The following is a 15,396-nucleotide window of genomic DNA, read 5'->3' on the forward strand; positions in this document are numbered from 1 at the left end:
TATGCAGAGCTCATCGTGCTCTTCAGCACCAGGCTCTCCTTTTGTGTCACTTCCCGGCTGGGTCCTGGTTCCTGGGGTGTACGGCAGCACGTCCACGATGGGCGGCAAGGGCAGCGGCACAGAAATCCACCGGTGGTCTCAGAAAACCAGCTTCCTCCCCACCAGCCTCAGGCGGACTTCCCAGGAAGGTGCAGCCCGAAACTCGTGCACTGCTCGTCTCAGGGGAGCACACGCGAGTCTCTGAGGGCTGCCCTTTGGGAGCAGGTGAACTTGAGGGAAGCGGGCTGTTTCTGCAGGGCCGACTTTCCAAACAGGAAATCCTAAACCGCTCCACCCCGGCGGTGTACCTAGAACCTCAGCTTGTCCCGGAAGTACTCACGCCCTCGGATCCCAGGCGGCCGCGGGCAGGCTGAGCGGAAGCGGCGCGGAGGCAGGAGACCAGCCGGTGGGACCCCTGATCCGCCTGCGGGTGGGAGCCCAAGGGCGCGAAGAAGCCGCGGTTCCCTCCTCGCCCATCGCCCCTTCGGCCCCTGCGGGGGCTGTACCCCAGGCGTGCCATCCGCCGAGGCTGAAAGCACCTGCCTGCTCGGAGGTGAGTTGTTTGTGGCTGCCCAGTACCTAGGAGCTGAGCGAAGGCCGGGCCGGCAGGCTATGGGAGCCTTACGGGAACCGGCCTCCCTGCCCCCTGCCATAGCCGAGGCTGGAAGACCCTGGGGAGGGGGAATGGGACCCTCGCCCACCTTCTGGAGTGGGTTGGGGCTTTCCTTCTCATCTGAGGTCTCCTTGACGGAGGTTTGAGGCCGGGTCTCTTCCCCAGTTTCCTTGTGCTGGCGGCTTCGTCCCAGTCAAATCCTAGCCTGATGGGCCACTCCTCACAGAGTTGACCATTGAAGAGGTCACTGGCCTCTTTCTTCTGGGGACTTAGGGACAAGGCCTGTCCAGCCTTCTCAGGGCTGGTCGGGTGGTGGATTTAGGTCGAGAAGTGTCCTCTTGGTAGGCTGGGGCTTTGCTGGACAGGTCAACAAGGGGTACTTCTCTGTGTTTTCTTAAAGCAAGAAGCCATATTAAAGAAGAAAGAGAACACGTTTTTGAAGTTCCTTAAAGATTGGCAGAGCGGTGTAATTTAATTGCCTAGCAGTGAAGTACACTATTAATTTCAGCCTTGCAAGGACGTGATGTTGGGAAATACTTTTGGAAAAGATAATTCTGAATATACATGAAATGAATGAGGACAACATACTATGTAAAAATCTTCTTGGGGCACCTGGGTGGCTCAGTTGGTTAAGCCTCCTCTTGATTTCAGCTCAGGGTGTGTGCTCTCTCTCTCTCTCTCAAATAAATAAACATTTAAAAAAATCTCCTTTAATCATCAGGGGGAAAGTGAAATAATGCCATACTGAACAGTGATTATGCATGCCTACAGGACTAGCAAAAGCTGATCTAAAAATATTATTGAAAATAATGGAAGAAATGTAGTGATGCATTAGAGAAAGTGAAAAGGTAAAAACCAACATAAACCTGATATGCCTGTAATTCAAAATTATGGGAGGAGCCTTGAAGATGATGAGGATGTTAGATTCAGGTGACCCACGTGTGACTTGGGAATCTGGCCTCAGCTTTTGAAGTGGTGACCTCTGGAGTATTGATGTGTTAATTGGGCATTCCACTAGTGCACTCTTGAAGCAAATGGCATAGAAGTGAGAAGCCTGAGATGATTCAACACAGAGTCAAGAAACTTTTATCTGCCAGAAACTGATACTATGGCTCTGACATAATTATTTAGAATTTATTTTAGTGTTTAAATATTTGCCCTGTAAAACAGATACTGTTTTTCTAGAAATGAAGATTGGTTCTTCAGTTATTACCTTCTTCTAAAGTCTTAGAAAAATAGGTAGACATACTCATAATGGGAATCCCTTCAATTTATACTATTTTGCAAAATAAAAATAAATAAGCTTTTTTTCTTCTAGTGAAAGCGTTAAGGTACATAAAATATTATTAGGAGAAACTTTACCAATCCTTAAAGTAAGAGAGTTCATTTTCCATATTGATTTTTTTTTCACATCAATTATAAACTGGGCAAATCCCGCCCTATGATATTAATATCTAGTTTCTGATATAAATTGGATATAACTTTGAGAGCAAGGACATTCTTCAGGCACTAGTAATTCTGCTTAAGCATGTGTTGAAAATATCCACATGTATATATACTATATATATATATATAATATATATATACACACACACATAGTATATATAATAAAATAATAATATGTTTCTCAAAAACTTAATTCTCAATGTCTTGACAGCAGTCTTCAGAGCCTTCTTGAAGGGAAAGGTTGGATAAATTACATGTGATAAATACACTCCCATGGGTATAGTTCCCTAAGTGTGTAGATTCTTTCTTCATATCATTCCAAGGAATTTTTGACATCTCCGTTTTTTTGTAGTGCAGATCACTGCTGAGTCCAGGTTTCCATTAAAACCACCAGGCAAACAAGTTAGAACCACTTCCCTTTGCTTGAGCGTGTGTACTGAATTCAGACACTCTGGTAAATGTACATGTGTATTGATAAACTCAGCTCAGTCTAAAATTATCTTTTTCCCTCTTTTGTATAGTTTCTTGATAATGTATTTCCATATGCATCTTTCAGATTTTTCTGTTTATAAAAATTATGTATATAATACATACTAATACAATGTAATAATATAATAAGGTAATGATATATAAAAGCATATACATATATAATTACAAAATCTGACAGTTTTAGAGGTGTAAGCCCATATACCCTCCTTTCTGAGTTGACTTTGTAATTGGCCCTCAGGGCATTCTGGATACTGTTAAAGGCCTAGATGAACTTGGGTGTTTCATATTGGCCAGAGATGCTTGGGCGTGTTAATGTATTAAATTTGGTACCAGATTTCAGCGGGGAGACCAGAATCCCCAAGTGTCAGAGGCTAAGTAATGGGGCAGAGACCTTAGTTACTGAGGTAAGGAGGGAAAGCTTATCTTAATAGGCACATGACTGGATGATAAGCCAAAGGTGTGATCTTGTGAGATATTTGGCAATGGTCACTTGATCACCATATCCCTAAGTCCATGTCAATGAGTACCCTTTAAAATTCAAACTGAGGGGCGCCTGGGTGGCGCAGTCGGTTAAGCGTCTGACTTCAGCCAGGTCACGATCTCGCGGTCCGTGAGTTCGAGCCCCGTGTCAGGCTCTGGGCTGATGGCTCGGAACCTGGAGCCTGTTTCCGATTCTGTGTCTCCCTCTCTCTCTGCCCCTCCCCCGTTCATGCTCTGTCTCTCTCTGTCCCAAAAATAAATTAAAAAAAATAATAATAATAAAATAAAAAAAAAAAATAAAATTCAAACTGATATGTGTAAACACAAATCTAGGTCTCTATTCCTTATTTCATGTCTTTCCTCAAATGTCACCCACTGTCTGAGACTGTCCCTGATATCCTATTTCGTATGTACATACCCCTACCCAGAACTTTATATTCTGTAGACTACATGTTATATTAGTCTCCGTCTCCCTTAATATAATAGTTGCTCCTGGAAACAGGCAGTTGAATATCTCCGAGAATGGGCTTAAAGCAGAACCAGCATTAGTGAGGCATTCTTCAAGGGCACACAGTAGGGGGACACTAAAAAACTCAGTAATCAAGATAGAACATATTTTAATGCAGTAATCAGGAAAACATCCTTAATGTCAAACAATCCATGATGAATAAAATCAATATTTTAAATTAAGACAGCATTCATAACAATACTCTGCTGAGCCATATATTGGAAACTGAGGCAAGAGGAAAAATCAGTAACACTGATCTAGTAGTCTGGGATTTTCACAGTAAAGGGTGAATTGGCTGTACCTTATTCTCATATCACTAAGAAAGAAGCACAATGTTTTCATTACATCTTTAGATTTTGGAGGGGACATATACCTCATTTGGGTGAATATCTCTGATCCATTTACTGGATTGCTATCAAAGCTACCACCTTTCAGTCAAGCTCAGAGAAAGAGAAGTTTTCCTACCTGGTTCTGGCTGTTGATGCTCCTTATGTCTTGAGGAATTGTTACTAATGGGTTTGTGGCAAATTAAGATCTCCCGGGAGTTTGCCTCAAACCCTGATAAAAGAATAGCAATACAGGCTCTGAAATTTTACTCATTTTTTGTCAAATAATTATTCTCTCACTCTCTCTGAATTTTGGCAATGTTCATCTCCTACTTTAGTAACAGAAACTCTGTATATAGTCTCTTCCAGCCTTATGCACAATTAGGATGTGTGCGCATGAATTAGGATCTGTTGGTCAGATACTCTGGCCCCAAACTTTAATTTAGGATCTAATGACTGAAAGAAGTAGGTGCCATGAAAAACTCATTTTGCTATGGGAAGAGGAAAGTCTTTAGTTTCCAGGGCCAATAGTAGCTGAAGTTCTAAAGGCAATGCAAGGGTTTGTTCGGTGATAGCAATGATGGCTTTGCTAGATGGTTCTGTATTATGATGTCAATTCCAATTACATACATAGCCTCCAGACCTAGTTCTCTGGCCTTCCTAGAAATTGTGTGAGTTTGTTAGTCACAAAAAGCCTTGACTTATATACCTATGTCTGGATCCTCCCACCCCATGAGGAATAAATGTCAGTTTTAACCTTCTGTAAAGTCGTTTGGCCTATAAGACTGTAATATATTTATTCCCTTAAATACTGCCTGGAAACTTACTCATGCATTTCTTAACCTCTTTCTTACTATGCATGGTGAGTGACTTGCACATGTAGTATGAGTGACATAAGTATGTTGGTTGAATTAACAATATGGTTCTGACTCATGCCATTAAATGAATCATCTGTTTTAATATATCTCAGATCCTTAACTTATCACCCATTCAATACAAACAAAAAAGGAGTAGTGAGTATTTGAGCAAAGTTAGAATGGTAGTTATAGCACTGAGTAGTAACCTGAGACAGGTGAGCATGTATAAAACAAAAGAAACTTACTTCCTTGAAGGAGCAGACCATATTTTCAATTGTGGTCTAGAATCCAGTGGACCTTTTGAAGCAATAACCAAGCCCTCCAGAGTTGGACTTCTCTGAGAAATTGACAGTTGTTCCACAGTTCCCTGTGGTTCACTAGGTATGAAGAAGCTTTGCAAGCACCTGGGATGAAATTGAGGTCATGAGTCCCTATTTAGCCACAGATGCCCTTTTCTTCTACCTACCTCTAGCAGATCCCTGTGGGCTTCCTCAGTGACCGAATCTGCCTGGCCTGGCATTCCAAGGATGGTGTGATTAAAAGGGATAGATGCCAAGAAGAATAAAGGATACCGCATGGGTGTTGAAGACAAAGGCAACTTCCTCAGTCTCATTTGAGTGAATCCGTGTGCCTTCTGCCTCAGCGGTATGTGAGTTTTGTAATGAGCGAGAAAGTTGTTTGGGGAATATCCTAAAAATCTTAGTCAAGACAGTATATTGATTTCTGTTTGCTCCTTTATGTTTAGCTATGGGTTTTAGTAGCAACAAAACTTCAGAGGTTGTAGAAACTGATTAGTTAAGTTGCTGCTCCAGTATGCCAAGGAAAATAAAAGCACACAGATCGTCAGTAGAGATGTTCATGGAGCTTATCATGTGTCTCTCCTTCAGCATTCTGTTTCTTTCCAGGGGATGAAACACTTGGTGCCATGTAACTAGGACCAGAGGAGAGTGTCTTTCTTTCCCCTCTGGGCAAGAAGAAACTAAAGTTCTGTTAATGCCGCAAACACTTCAGTAGGCTCTGAACTTTAGATAAGTAGGATCTATCCCCTAATGGGAAGGGCTTTTAGCCAGCAGTTTTAAGAGCAGAGTTATACACTGTGAGGATGATAACATAAGTGGTACATTCACAGGTGTGACAAGCATGATAAAAGCATCTTTTCTGAAATTTGCCCCCAAAAATAATAGGCCTGAGGGTGGCTCTGGCCTGCTTCTGACAGAAAAAACTTTTCCTTTGCACATGCAAGTGGCCAGCTTTAATCAGCAGTGGTTTCTTTTGGTGATGTTTCTGCGATTGCCAACCCAAGCCACCTCTATCTCATCATTGACATCAGGTCAACAGTGTACAGGATAATCATTGGAATTCAAAACTGGCATCCGAGCTGGGAGATCTCCTTATGTATCCCCTTTTCTTTGCCAAAGCAATCAAATTAGTTCTGTTAACAGCTTGCCAAATCAGCCAGCCTAGTAAACTCTTCCCTCTTAGAAAGGAAATATAGACATTCATTTTGGTTCATATTGTTTTTCTCCCTTAGTGTGATCTTGGGAACCTTGCCAAGGGGTCTGATGGCTGTCGTCTGATGATGCCATGAGAAGTCTTTAATAAGCTGACATTTCCTGTTGCTAAGCTGCCATGTCTGAAAGCCAAACCAAATAGTGTTTGGACTCTCTGGATCCCAGACTCTGTTTTTGTCTCTTTCTCTTCCTTCTCCTGACTCAGTTCTCAGCTCTGCCCACCTTGTCTCTCCAGCCTGTGTAGATGTGCAGTACAAAGGTCAGATGGCAGGCAGTCCCTCCCAGCCAGACTGAACCTACTGAAAAACCCTTGAGAGCAGAGCTGCCTAGGCTGGCGCGCTGGCTTTGTTAGGAGGCAAGGAGGGAATGTTGGCTGAAAGTGTTTCCAGTGAGAGGGAGAAACCGTTTTCTGAGAAGGCAAATGGGAGCTTGTCAGTTGGGTTAGAGGAGGAGGCAATAAGCTTTTCTGTTTCAAAGCTCTTGTGACTGTTAGTTGAAACAGATGAGTAAAGAATAAAAATGCTGAAGCTAAGGAAGTAAAAATTGGGAGTAGGAAATTAGAAAGGAGCATTGCCAGCTCAACTGGTCTAAACTCTTATTTGCAGTGTCTCTTACTGTATTGCACAGTGACAGATTATATCCTGAGACCTAAAAATGAAAGTCCTATAGAAGAATTTCAGTTTGATTTTGTTTCTTAAGAGTATGGGTTAATTCACACTGGCAAGGCAGATTGATGATTGCTTACTTTTAGGGCGGCCAATGGGACATGTAGAGTTGGGCAGGCATGACCTGCACAGTTGTCTGTGGCATTCTAGTACTTGGGCACTTGAGGGTCAAGCTGGGTGGTATCTTATGTGATGTTGACATCCGGGAAAATGCTTTGCTCTGTGTGTGGTTGAGGGGTAGAATGAGGTGAAATGTGAAATACAGGGAGAATCTAGGGTCTGATTTCCTTCCAAGATTTGATGATAACACTTACAATGTAAACTCTTAGCCAAGGTATCATAACCCTAAACTGCAAGCAACTATTTATCATTTCCCTCAACACTTTTTACTAAAGTACCCCTAAAAAGCGGATATTTAGATTCTTCCAATTCCCTTGTTTTGTTTCCACTTTTATAGTGCTTTCTCAAGTGTCAGGAGGTACATTTATTTTTATTGCAGTGAGTAATTAGCATTTCTTTGAGGATAACTATTTTTCCAGAACTAATTGAATCTGATTCCTCCATCTGTGTGGCTTCATTGAGAAATCAGATTTTGCTCAATGCAGCAGCATCAACTGAGTTACTGAATAACTCAAATACTAATAAAGCTGGATAGTTTTCTCTAAATTTATAGTCTCGTCTGCAGTGATTCTTTTTTTTTTTTTTTTTTTTTTTTTTTTGGTAAGCATTTGTTTTGTTGCAGTAGCAAACCAAAATCCAAAATGCCTACAGGATCCAAGCAAGTAAGTTAGTGAAATAAGTTACACAAAAAAGACAATGAACATTCAACATTGGGGTTTGTGAACAGGAGGGACTAGATTTGATGATAGTTTAATTTAAGCTATATTGACTTTGAAGTGTCTGCGGGATGTGTATGAAACACAGATCTGGGTGACTGTTTTTTCTTCTTTCTGTTCCTCTTCATTTTCTATTTTTTAAATAATTAAATGTTCTCCTAAAATTCAGTTTTAAAATAAGGCAGCCAATCTAATAAATAAAACAAGTCACAGTCATTACAAACAAACATATGAAAGAGGGCTTCAGTTAAAAGCAGTAAGCTACCACTAGGCACTTATCGGAGTAGCTAAGATGAAAATTGCAAAGATGAAAAAAGAGAACACGCAGCAATATGTATGTTTGTACACTGTTGGTGGGAATGTAGATTGGTAAAAACCACTTTACCAATCCATTGCATGGCAGTGTTCTCTAAGCTGAATGCATATATGCATGCCTTAGGACCTAGCAGTTCTACTCTAGATACACACACAAGAGAAATTCACAAAAATATGTATTAAAGACAGCTAAAATGTCCACCAACAATAGAATGGGTAAATAAATTGTGGAATATTATACAGCAATGAGAGTAAGAAAATTACTGTTATATTTCATATATCAATGAACCTCAAAAACATAAAAGTGAAAGAAATTCAGATGCAAAAAGAGTCTATCCTGTATGATTTTACTTATGTACATTTCAAAACCAGATAAAACGATTCTGTTGTGTTAGATCAGTAATTACTCTTCAAACATGGGTTGGGTAGTGATTAGAAGGGGGCTCAAGGGGACTTTCTAAGATACTGATAGCATTCTGTTTGTATCTCACTGCTTGTTAATGGGAATGTTTACCTTGTGAAAGTTCATTGAGATTCATACTTTTAATTATTATTCTATCTTTATTTCCTTCAGTGAAAAGCTGTAGGAAGTATCATTTAAAAGACAAATAAATGAATACAGGCATACATTTTAATAAAACAGAGAACTTCTTCAAGGAACCTAGTAAAAAACAGTTTCTTGCTTTTAGACTATATTTTCTTAGTATTTAATTCGATTTATGTTATGCAGTTTTGTCCTCACTGATTTATTTTCTTACATGTATGTTACACCACAGGCCTTTCAAGAGCCTGAATGTGATCTTTTGTCTTTTTCACCATGCATTTTAGAATGGGAGAAGCACCTATTGAATAGCTGACAAATTACTTAAAGCATCTGCTCTCTCTATACCATATTACCTAGAAAGGGGGAATTTTATAACCCATTAACATTTTGGTACCCATCTAATATAATTATGAAATCTGCATTCACAAGGATCTTGTCACTGAGATGTTTTCACTGATATAAAAAGGTGAATTATTGTAAAAATAAAGAAATGTTTTAGCTTGGGTTACTTTTATCACAATATTGTATTAATATTACTGAACAAATTGGTGATATTACTGAACAAATTAGAATATATATCATGTCATTTTTGTCACTATTTTTTCCCTATGTATTAAAATAAGAAATGACATGTCAATAAATAATCAGTGTGGTATGTATCAAGAAATGAAGAATGTGGATCATTAAAGTCATTGTGTATAGAACACACTTAAGAAGTAACTACTCTGAACTGGAGCTGATCAATTTGAAATTAATACATGTGCAATTCTAAGTATAAAAATGGAAAAAAAATAAAGAAAAACGACTTGCATCTAAGTTGGAGAGGAAGAAATCCTATGCAATTGTACCCTTCTTAGGGAAAGAGTGAATTTCTGGGAGTTGTCAATGAAAACCTTACTATGAAAAGATATTTTTCTTATTAAATAAGAATATATTTATCCCTGTTCCTAACAATAAACTTTAAAAATATGTGAGGAGAACTTAGCCTGAAAATTACTGTATAAAGCATAAAAAGTCAGATATAAGTACTGAGAAATTTTGAAGACTTTAGCAACAGATAGGGAACAAATCCTACTTGTTGCGTAAATCATGTTTTATTTGTAGAACTTTGTGAAACGTTCATAACAAAATCTGAGACTCACCTGGTTCCAGTTTCAAATAAGCCTGAAACTCAGGGAGGTTCAACAAAAGTTTTGCCAAGGTTCATGAACTTTCATCAAATGCGTGTGTGTGTGTGTGTGTGTGTGTGTGTGTGTGTGTGTTTTGGAAGTTGGACCAGTTGATAATTTTCACCACGTTTAGACTAGATTTCCTTAAAAAATGAAAACTTTCAGATTAACGTCAAAGGAAACTAAAATTAAAATGCAAACAATCTTATTCTTACTTTGTATCAACATGATGCAAGGTTTTTCTCAATTTTTTTAAGTTGCTTAGTTAATTTTGGCAGGGCAAAAAATTCCTTAGTTTGCTCTTCTATTTTTTCTGCATACAAAACTCACAAGAGTTAATATTACCTGTGATCCCACTTTCTATGAAAAACCACTAGAAGTGAACATAAGTACATTTGTCCAGTAATAATGATACTAATATTTATTACTCAGTTACTGTTTTAAATGCCTTACAAGTATTATATACTTTAATTCCTATTGCAGTTCCCTAAAGAGACAGAGAAAAGACAGAGAAAAGATTTAGAGAGAGGTTAAATAATTTATCCAATGTCATGCCACTAATGAGTTGCAGAACAAAAAATTTAACCCAGAGGAAATAATTACAGAAATGGAACTCTTAACTGCTATACTATCATGATGATTACTGTTAGCTACCTACCCCAAATCTATTTTCCTCCTTTTTTTTTTTTAAAGATGTCAGCAGCAATGATGGCTGAGCATAAAAACAGAAAGACCCTGAGCCTTTGATTACTTTGTTGATCCCTACTACTAGTTCTTCCTACTTATAGACTTCTTATTAATTGAGAAAAATAAATGCCTTTACTTATTTGAGTTTTGTATTTATTTCTACAGGGGATAATGCTACTGCTTTTCACACTGACCTATCATAATTATAGGTGTAAAGAAGATAATCATTCAATATCCAACACAAAAGGATCTAAAGGAACTGCTTGCTGAATCAGGCAGAGTTGTACTCTTCATGCACAGTCTTTCTGAGAAAGCAGAGAGCTTATTTTACGTAGGGGCTTGGAAAGCTTGGTGTTCAAGGATTGATGGACTTTCAGAAGCAAGAGTAGAATTTAGGGACTGGTTTATTATTACTATTACTATTATTATTATTATTATTATTATTATTAGTTACAAAACTGATTATTTGAACAAGACTATCGCTCACTACTTGACTTGTATAAATATATGCACTTCCGTGAGGCTGCTGCTAATTCTGACTTCAGAAACAGCTGCTTGTCACTGATTGGCTGGCTTTTAGAGGCTTGGTAACAGAACGAGTGTTTTATTTATTTCATGGAGTATTTGAGAACTTGGTTCTGGTGGTCACTTGTTGCTATGGAAAAGGGCAATCAGCCCTTTCCTAAGAGGATGTGATTGTTCCGCAATGAGATTGGTACGAATAGGAGGAATCCCACTTAGAAATTACAGTCATCCAGGGGTTAGTAGACTAGATTTTGAGTATCTTTATTCTTATATTTCGAACTCATGATAAAGGTTAAGGGGCATCCGTATTGTTTGGTTTGGTTTTTAGAATGGAACATGCTTATTCTCATTTTATCCTGATATAAACGATCTTGTTATGTAAATAGAAAACTGAAGTGCAGGGACCCTGGGGAGAAAAGATGTTCAAAAATTTTTGTAAAAAATTGAGTTTCAACCAACTGAATTACTTTTATTTCAAAAAAAAATCTCAGATATTTCTTAACCCCCTAATCTATTTTTTCAAATCTTCAAAAGAATGAAATTTTTGTTAATTACTTTAAGGCTAGAATAAATAGGAACTGTGATATGTAATCTAAATGGAATTTGGAGATATTTAAGATGATTCAAAAGACAAAATAAGTAACTCATCAAAATTTAGCTCTGATATTCAGTTGTTTATAAAGTAGGCATGCATACGTATTTTCACTTAAATCTGTCAACATATGTGCAATAAATATGTAATCTGCCTTTTTAGAATAACTAAATTTCGTGTACAAAATTAGCCTAGAAGAAATAATTTTCCACAATAGACTATAGTATAACATTTCAGTTTATGGCATATTTTGTCCCTGGAGGTTACTTTGATATGTATATTTGCTTTCAGAAAAAAGAATTTTGAATTGAGTAAAAGAATTTTGTTTGAATTTTCAATAAAAGCAAACACTTTATATAACGTACTCATTTTCCCAGAGTACTAAAGGAAGTAAAAACTTGGGTAAAAAACTTAAGAGGTATATATTCTCTAATAAAATAATACTTCTACATTTACAAGCTTTTGAAATATTAAATTGATTCTGAGTTAAACATTAGTAGTCTCATACAACACATTACTTTGAGTCTTCACTACGATATCCCACACTATTTCTGAAGTTAAGTTGACTTAATGAGTAGCTCAGGCAATATGAAGCCATCTACCTATTTTGGTCCTTTGAAAGGGATATGTATTTCTAGGTCAGATGTTCCATTTTCAACTAACTTTTCTTCTATTTCAGATTGTAGAGAAAGATAATTGTTCATTATTCTCATGACCTGCGAGAATGACTAAAATACAACATGGAGAAAATCATAGTACTAGTCCATCACTGGACTCTTCCTGAATAAATCTTTGAATAAGTCTGAATAAATCCTGAATAAATCTTTGAATTGATGGAAATTTGTATGAAGAGAAACTTGAGCTATTAACACACATAATTTGTTAATTGAAGGCACAAATTATTTCTTGACATGCTCTCGTATTTATGATAAAGAGGCCCTAGGCTTGAGTACTATCTGCATGATACATGAAATTTGTCATAATTACAGAAATATTTAATAAGTACTTAATAATTTTGTTCAAATTCAGTTTTCTAATTAAGGTGCAAGCAAACACCTGAGATAACACATACATGAGTTATCTGTATACACGTTTTCTACATGAAAAAAAATTACAAGTTAGAAAAAAAAGATATACTGTTTTGATTCAGACTCACTCCCCTCTTTTGGGCAGTGTTCATCAACAGGAGGTATATAAAGACATATGTGCCATTTTAAAATCCTATCCTGTTGTCATTGACCTTTCAATTCCACATTACTGATGGGAATATTCAAGAATACTATATGCAAAGTTGAATGACCTTAAATTTTATTTTTCAGAAAAATTAATGGATATTTAAAGATGATTCAAAATCAAGCTAAGGACAAGTGTTCACAATCTTAGAACAGCAGACTCTTGTGACTGCCTTCAGATTTGAGTTTTGAAGCTTGAACATTATGTTAATAGTTGTGTTGTTGGAACTTTTTCTATGGCCATGAAAATTTAGGATAGAAAGCATATTAAATGGTTAATAAGCCATCCCTCAGTGGAGCAACTACAGAAATTCACAGCTGCCTGGACATGAGTTCAATAAGGTTTATAATAAGAAAATTATAGTTATTTACTCAGGAAATGAAACTAGCCAAGTGGCAGGATAGATCTCTAAAACAGATGCATCATTTTAGTCTGCTATTTATTGCATGCATATTCCCATTTATCATGGTTTCCTAGCTGCTTTGTAGTTCAACCCTGACACTGTAAATCAACAGAAAAGATGAGACATAATGATAAATCAAAGTGAAGAACAATTACTTAAATAAGTGGAAAACACGCCTGGTATTGTGGTTACAATAACAAGAAAGTAGTATAGCTTCTGATTGTGACAAGAGTATAACCAATAGCATTTTCAAAATTATAATACTATTTTGTTATTTGGCATAACTACATAGAAGGATAATTAATGTATGGAAACTATCAATTGCATTGTGCCTATTAGTGAGAAGCCTTTTTAAATGAAACTCCTTAATCTTTGAAGTTATTTCTCATTCATTCACTTAAATAATTCCTGGTTTTGGTAGAGAATTAATTTTTTTTTACTGGTCAGTCCTATCACAGTATCTTGGGTTTCATTTGGAATCCTACACTTGGGTAGAACACTCATCAAAACGAAAAACATTCTGTTCTTGATACTGATCCAATTGCTTAGCTTCAACCCTAGAGGATTTGTATTAAATATGACACTGTTGTGCACCATGAAATTTCTCTTGGTTTAAACGACACTTGAAGCATATTCTGTTTGTAATATACCAAAGGTAAACAGTGGTCAGTCACATGTTCTTGAAGACTGCAGGTCTGTCAGTTTTCAATTTGATCATAGTTCGTATCTGTACTTGCTTTGTTTTTACACAAAAGAAGTGTTCTGAGAATACTGCTGGCTTCGTAAAGCTACAGGATGTACTATGTGGCTTATATCTCAAATATGTTGCATCATTAATATTCATCAAAACTAGGAAAAAGTAGTTTTAAATCCTATTATAAAATGTGTTCCCTTTAGGTCCTGAATTTTATAACACTTGGTTTGAGACCAAGCCACACTGTTGTTTTGACCTGTCGTGAGTATCCAGCACATGTTGTCCTTCCAGGATTTTCCATGTTATTTGACAGCCTTTTTTTATACTTTGTTTGAAAAATATAAGCTTTGCAATAATACATGTGAAATGAAATCAGTGCAAATACCATCTATATAAACTTTACAAACTCAGTTTATGCAAAAGGCTGAAATGTCAACAAGGTGTTGGTCAGAAGGTTACAACACTTTCCTGCTATAATAATAATAATTATTATTTTATCTCTCTTAGCAACAGATTATGGCTTGTATAAGCTAAGTAATTCTTTAGGAGGCTGACATTGAGATTATTTAATGCATAATAGGGCTTGTTCTTGTTAAACTATAAGGAATTAATCCCACTAGATTTCACAAATAGCACCTGTTCAAGCTTGCTAGAGTTGTCTGTCTACATGAATGCATGAAGCAAACATTGGCAGAACCAAAAGACTGAATTATCAAAAACTTGAATGTTTGCTCTAAAATAAACCTGCTTTCCTTTTGCCTCTGAGTATTTGTTTAGAAATTAACCCTGAATTATCCAATTTCAAATAGCTAAGTAATTACAACATGATTTTAAAACTGAGACATACAATAAGTAGTACTAAGTGCTGTAATAAGAATTTCCTAAAATATCTGTTAAGAGTGACTCAGAGTCTTCTAGAGTAACCATGATACAGTAACAAGTGTGTCAGGTATAGATGCACTTGTAATAAATCTTAGTCAAATTGTTATAAGGAATTTTACAGGTTTAGTAAGAAGCTTTTTTCAGTCCATGTGGTAGATTGAGCTTTCTTGGATGCAAAGTCTCTCAGGTCTCTTCTTATAAGGGCACTAATCCCATCGTGATGGCTCCGGCCTTATAACGTCATCTAATTCTAATTACTTCCCCATGCGCCATTTCTAAATACCATCGCAATGGGCATTAGATTTTCTACATAAGACCTTGGGGGTGTGGAGACGCAAACATTCAGTTCATAATAATGCGTGTGTGTATATATTTGATGGGAATATAAGGATCAGCTATAACAATTTATCAAGGAGAATAGGCTTTCAAAAATGCTAATCTTCAGGGTGTTTAATAAGAGTCTTGATGTTAGAGCATTTTTCTTATTTTTTTCATATTTCTTATTATATAAGTGGCATTATTTTTCTTTGAAGTAAATATTGTTCCTTTTTCCCCTAAATCTTTGCACAAATACTTATAGTG

The 15,396-nt window shown here is 37.0% G+C and overlaps 1 long non-coding RNA gene across 1 annotated transcript; it reads left to right on the plus strand.

The window, feature by feature from the left end:
- Positions 1 to 405: 405 nt before the first annotated feature.
- Positions 406 to 12,424, plus strand: LOC145715413 (uncharacterized). Its single transcript, XR_014137544.1, has 3 exons — positions 406 to 592; positions 5,014 to 5,403; positions 12,282 to 12,424. It is a non-coding gene; the product is annotated as an uncharacterized LOC145715413 (long non-coding RNA).
- The last annotated feature ends 2,972 nt before the right edge of the window (positions 12,425 to 15,396 follow it).

The sequence above is a fragment of the Panthera onca genome, chromosome B1, assembly GCF_046562875.1.
Source record: "Panthera onca isolate mPanOnc1 chromosome B1, mPanOnc1 haplotype 2, whole genome shotgun sequence".
Taxonomy (NCBI): domain Eukaryota; kingdom Metazoa; phylum Chordata; class Mammalia; order Carnivora; family Felidae; genus Panthera; species Panthera onca.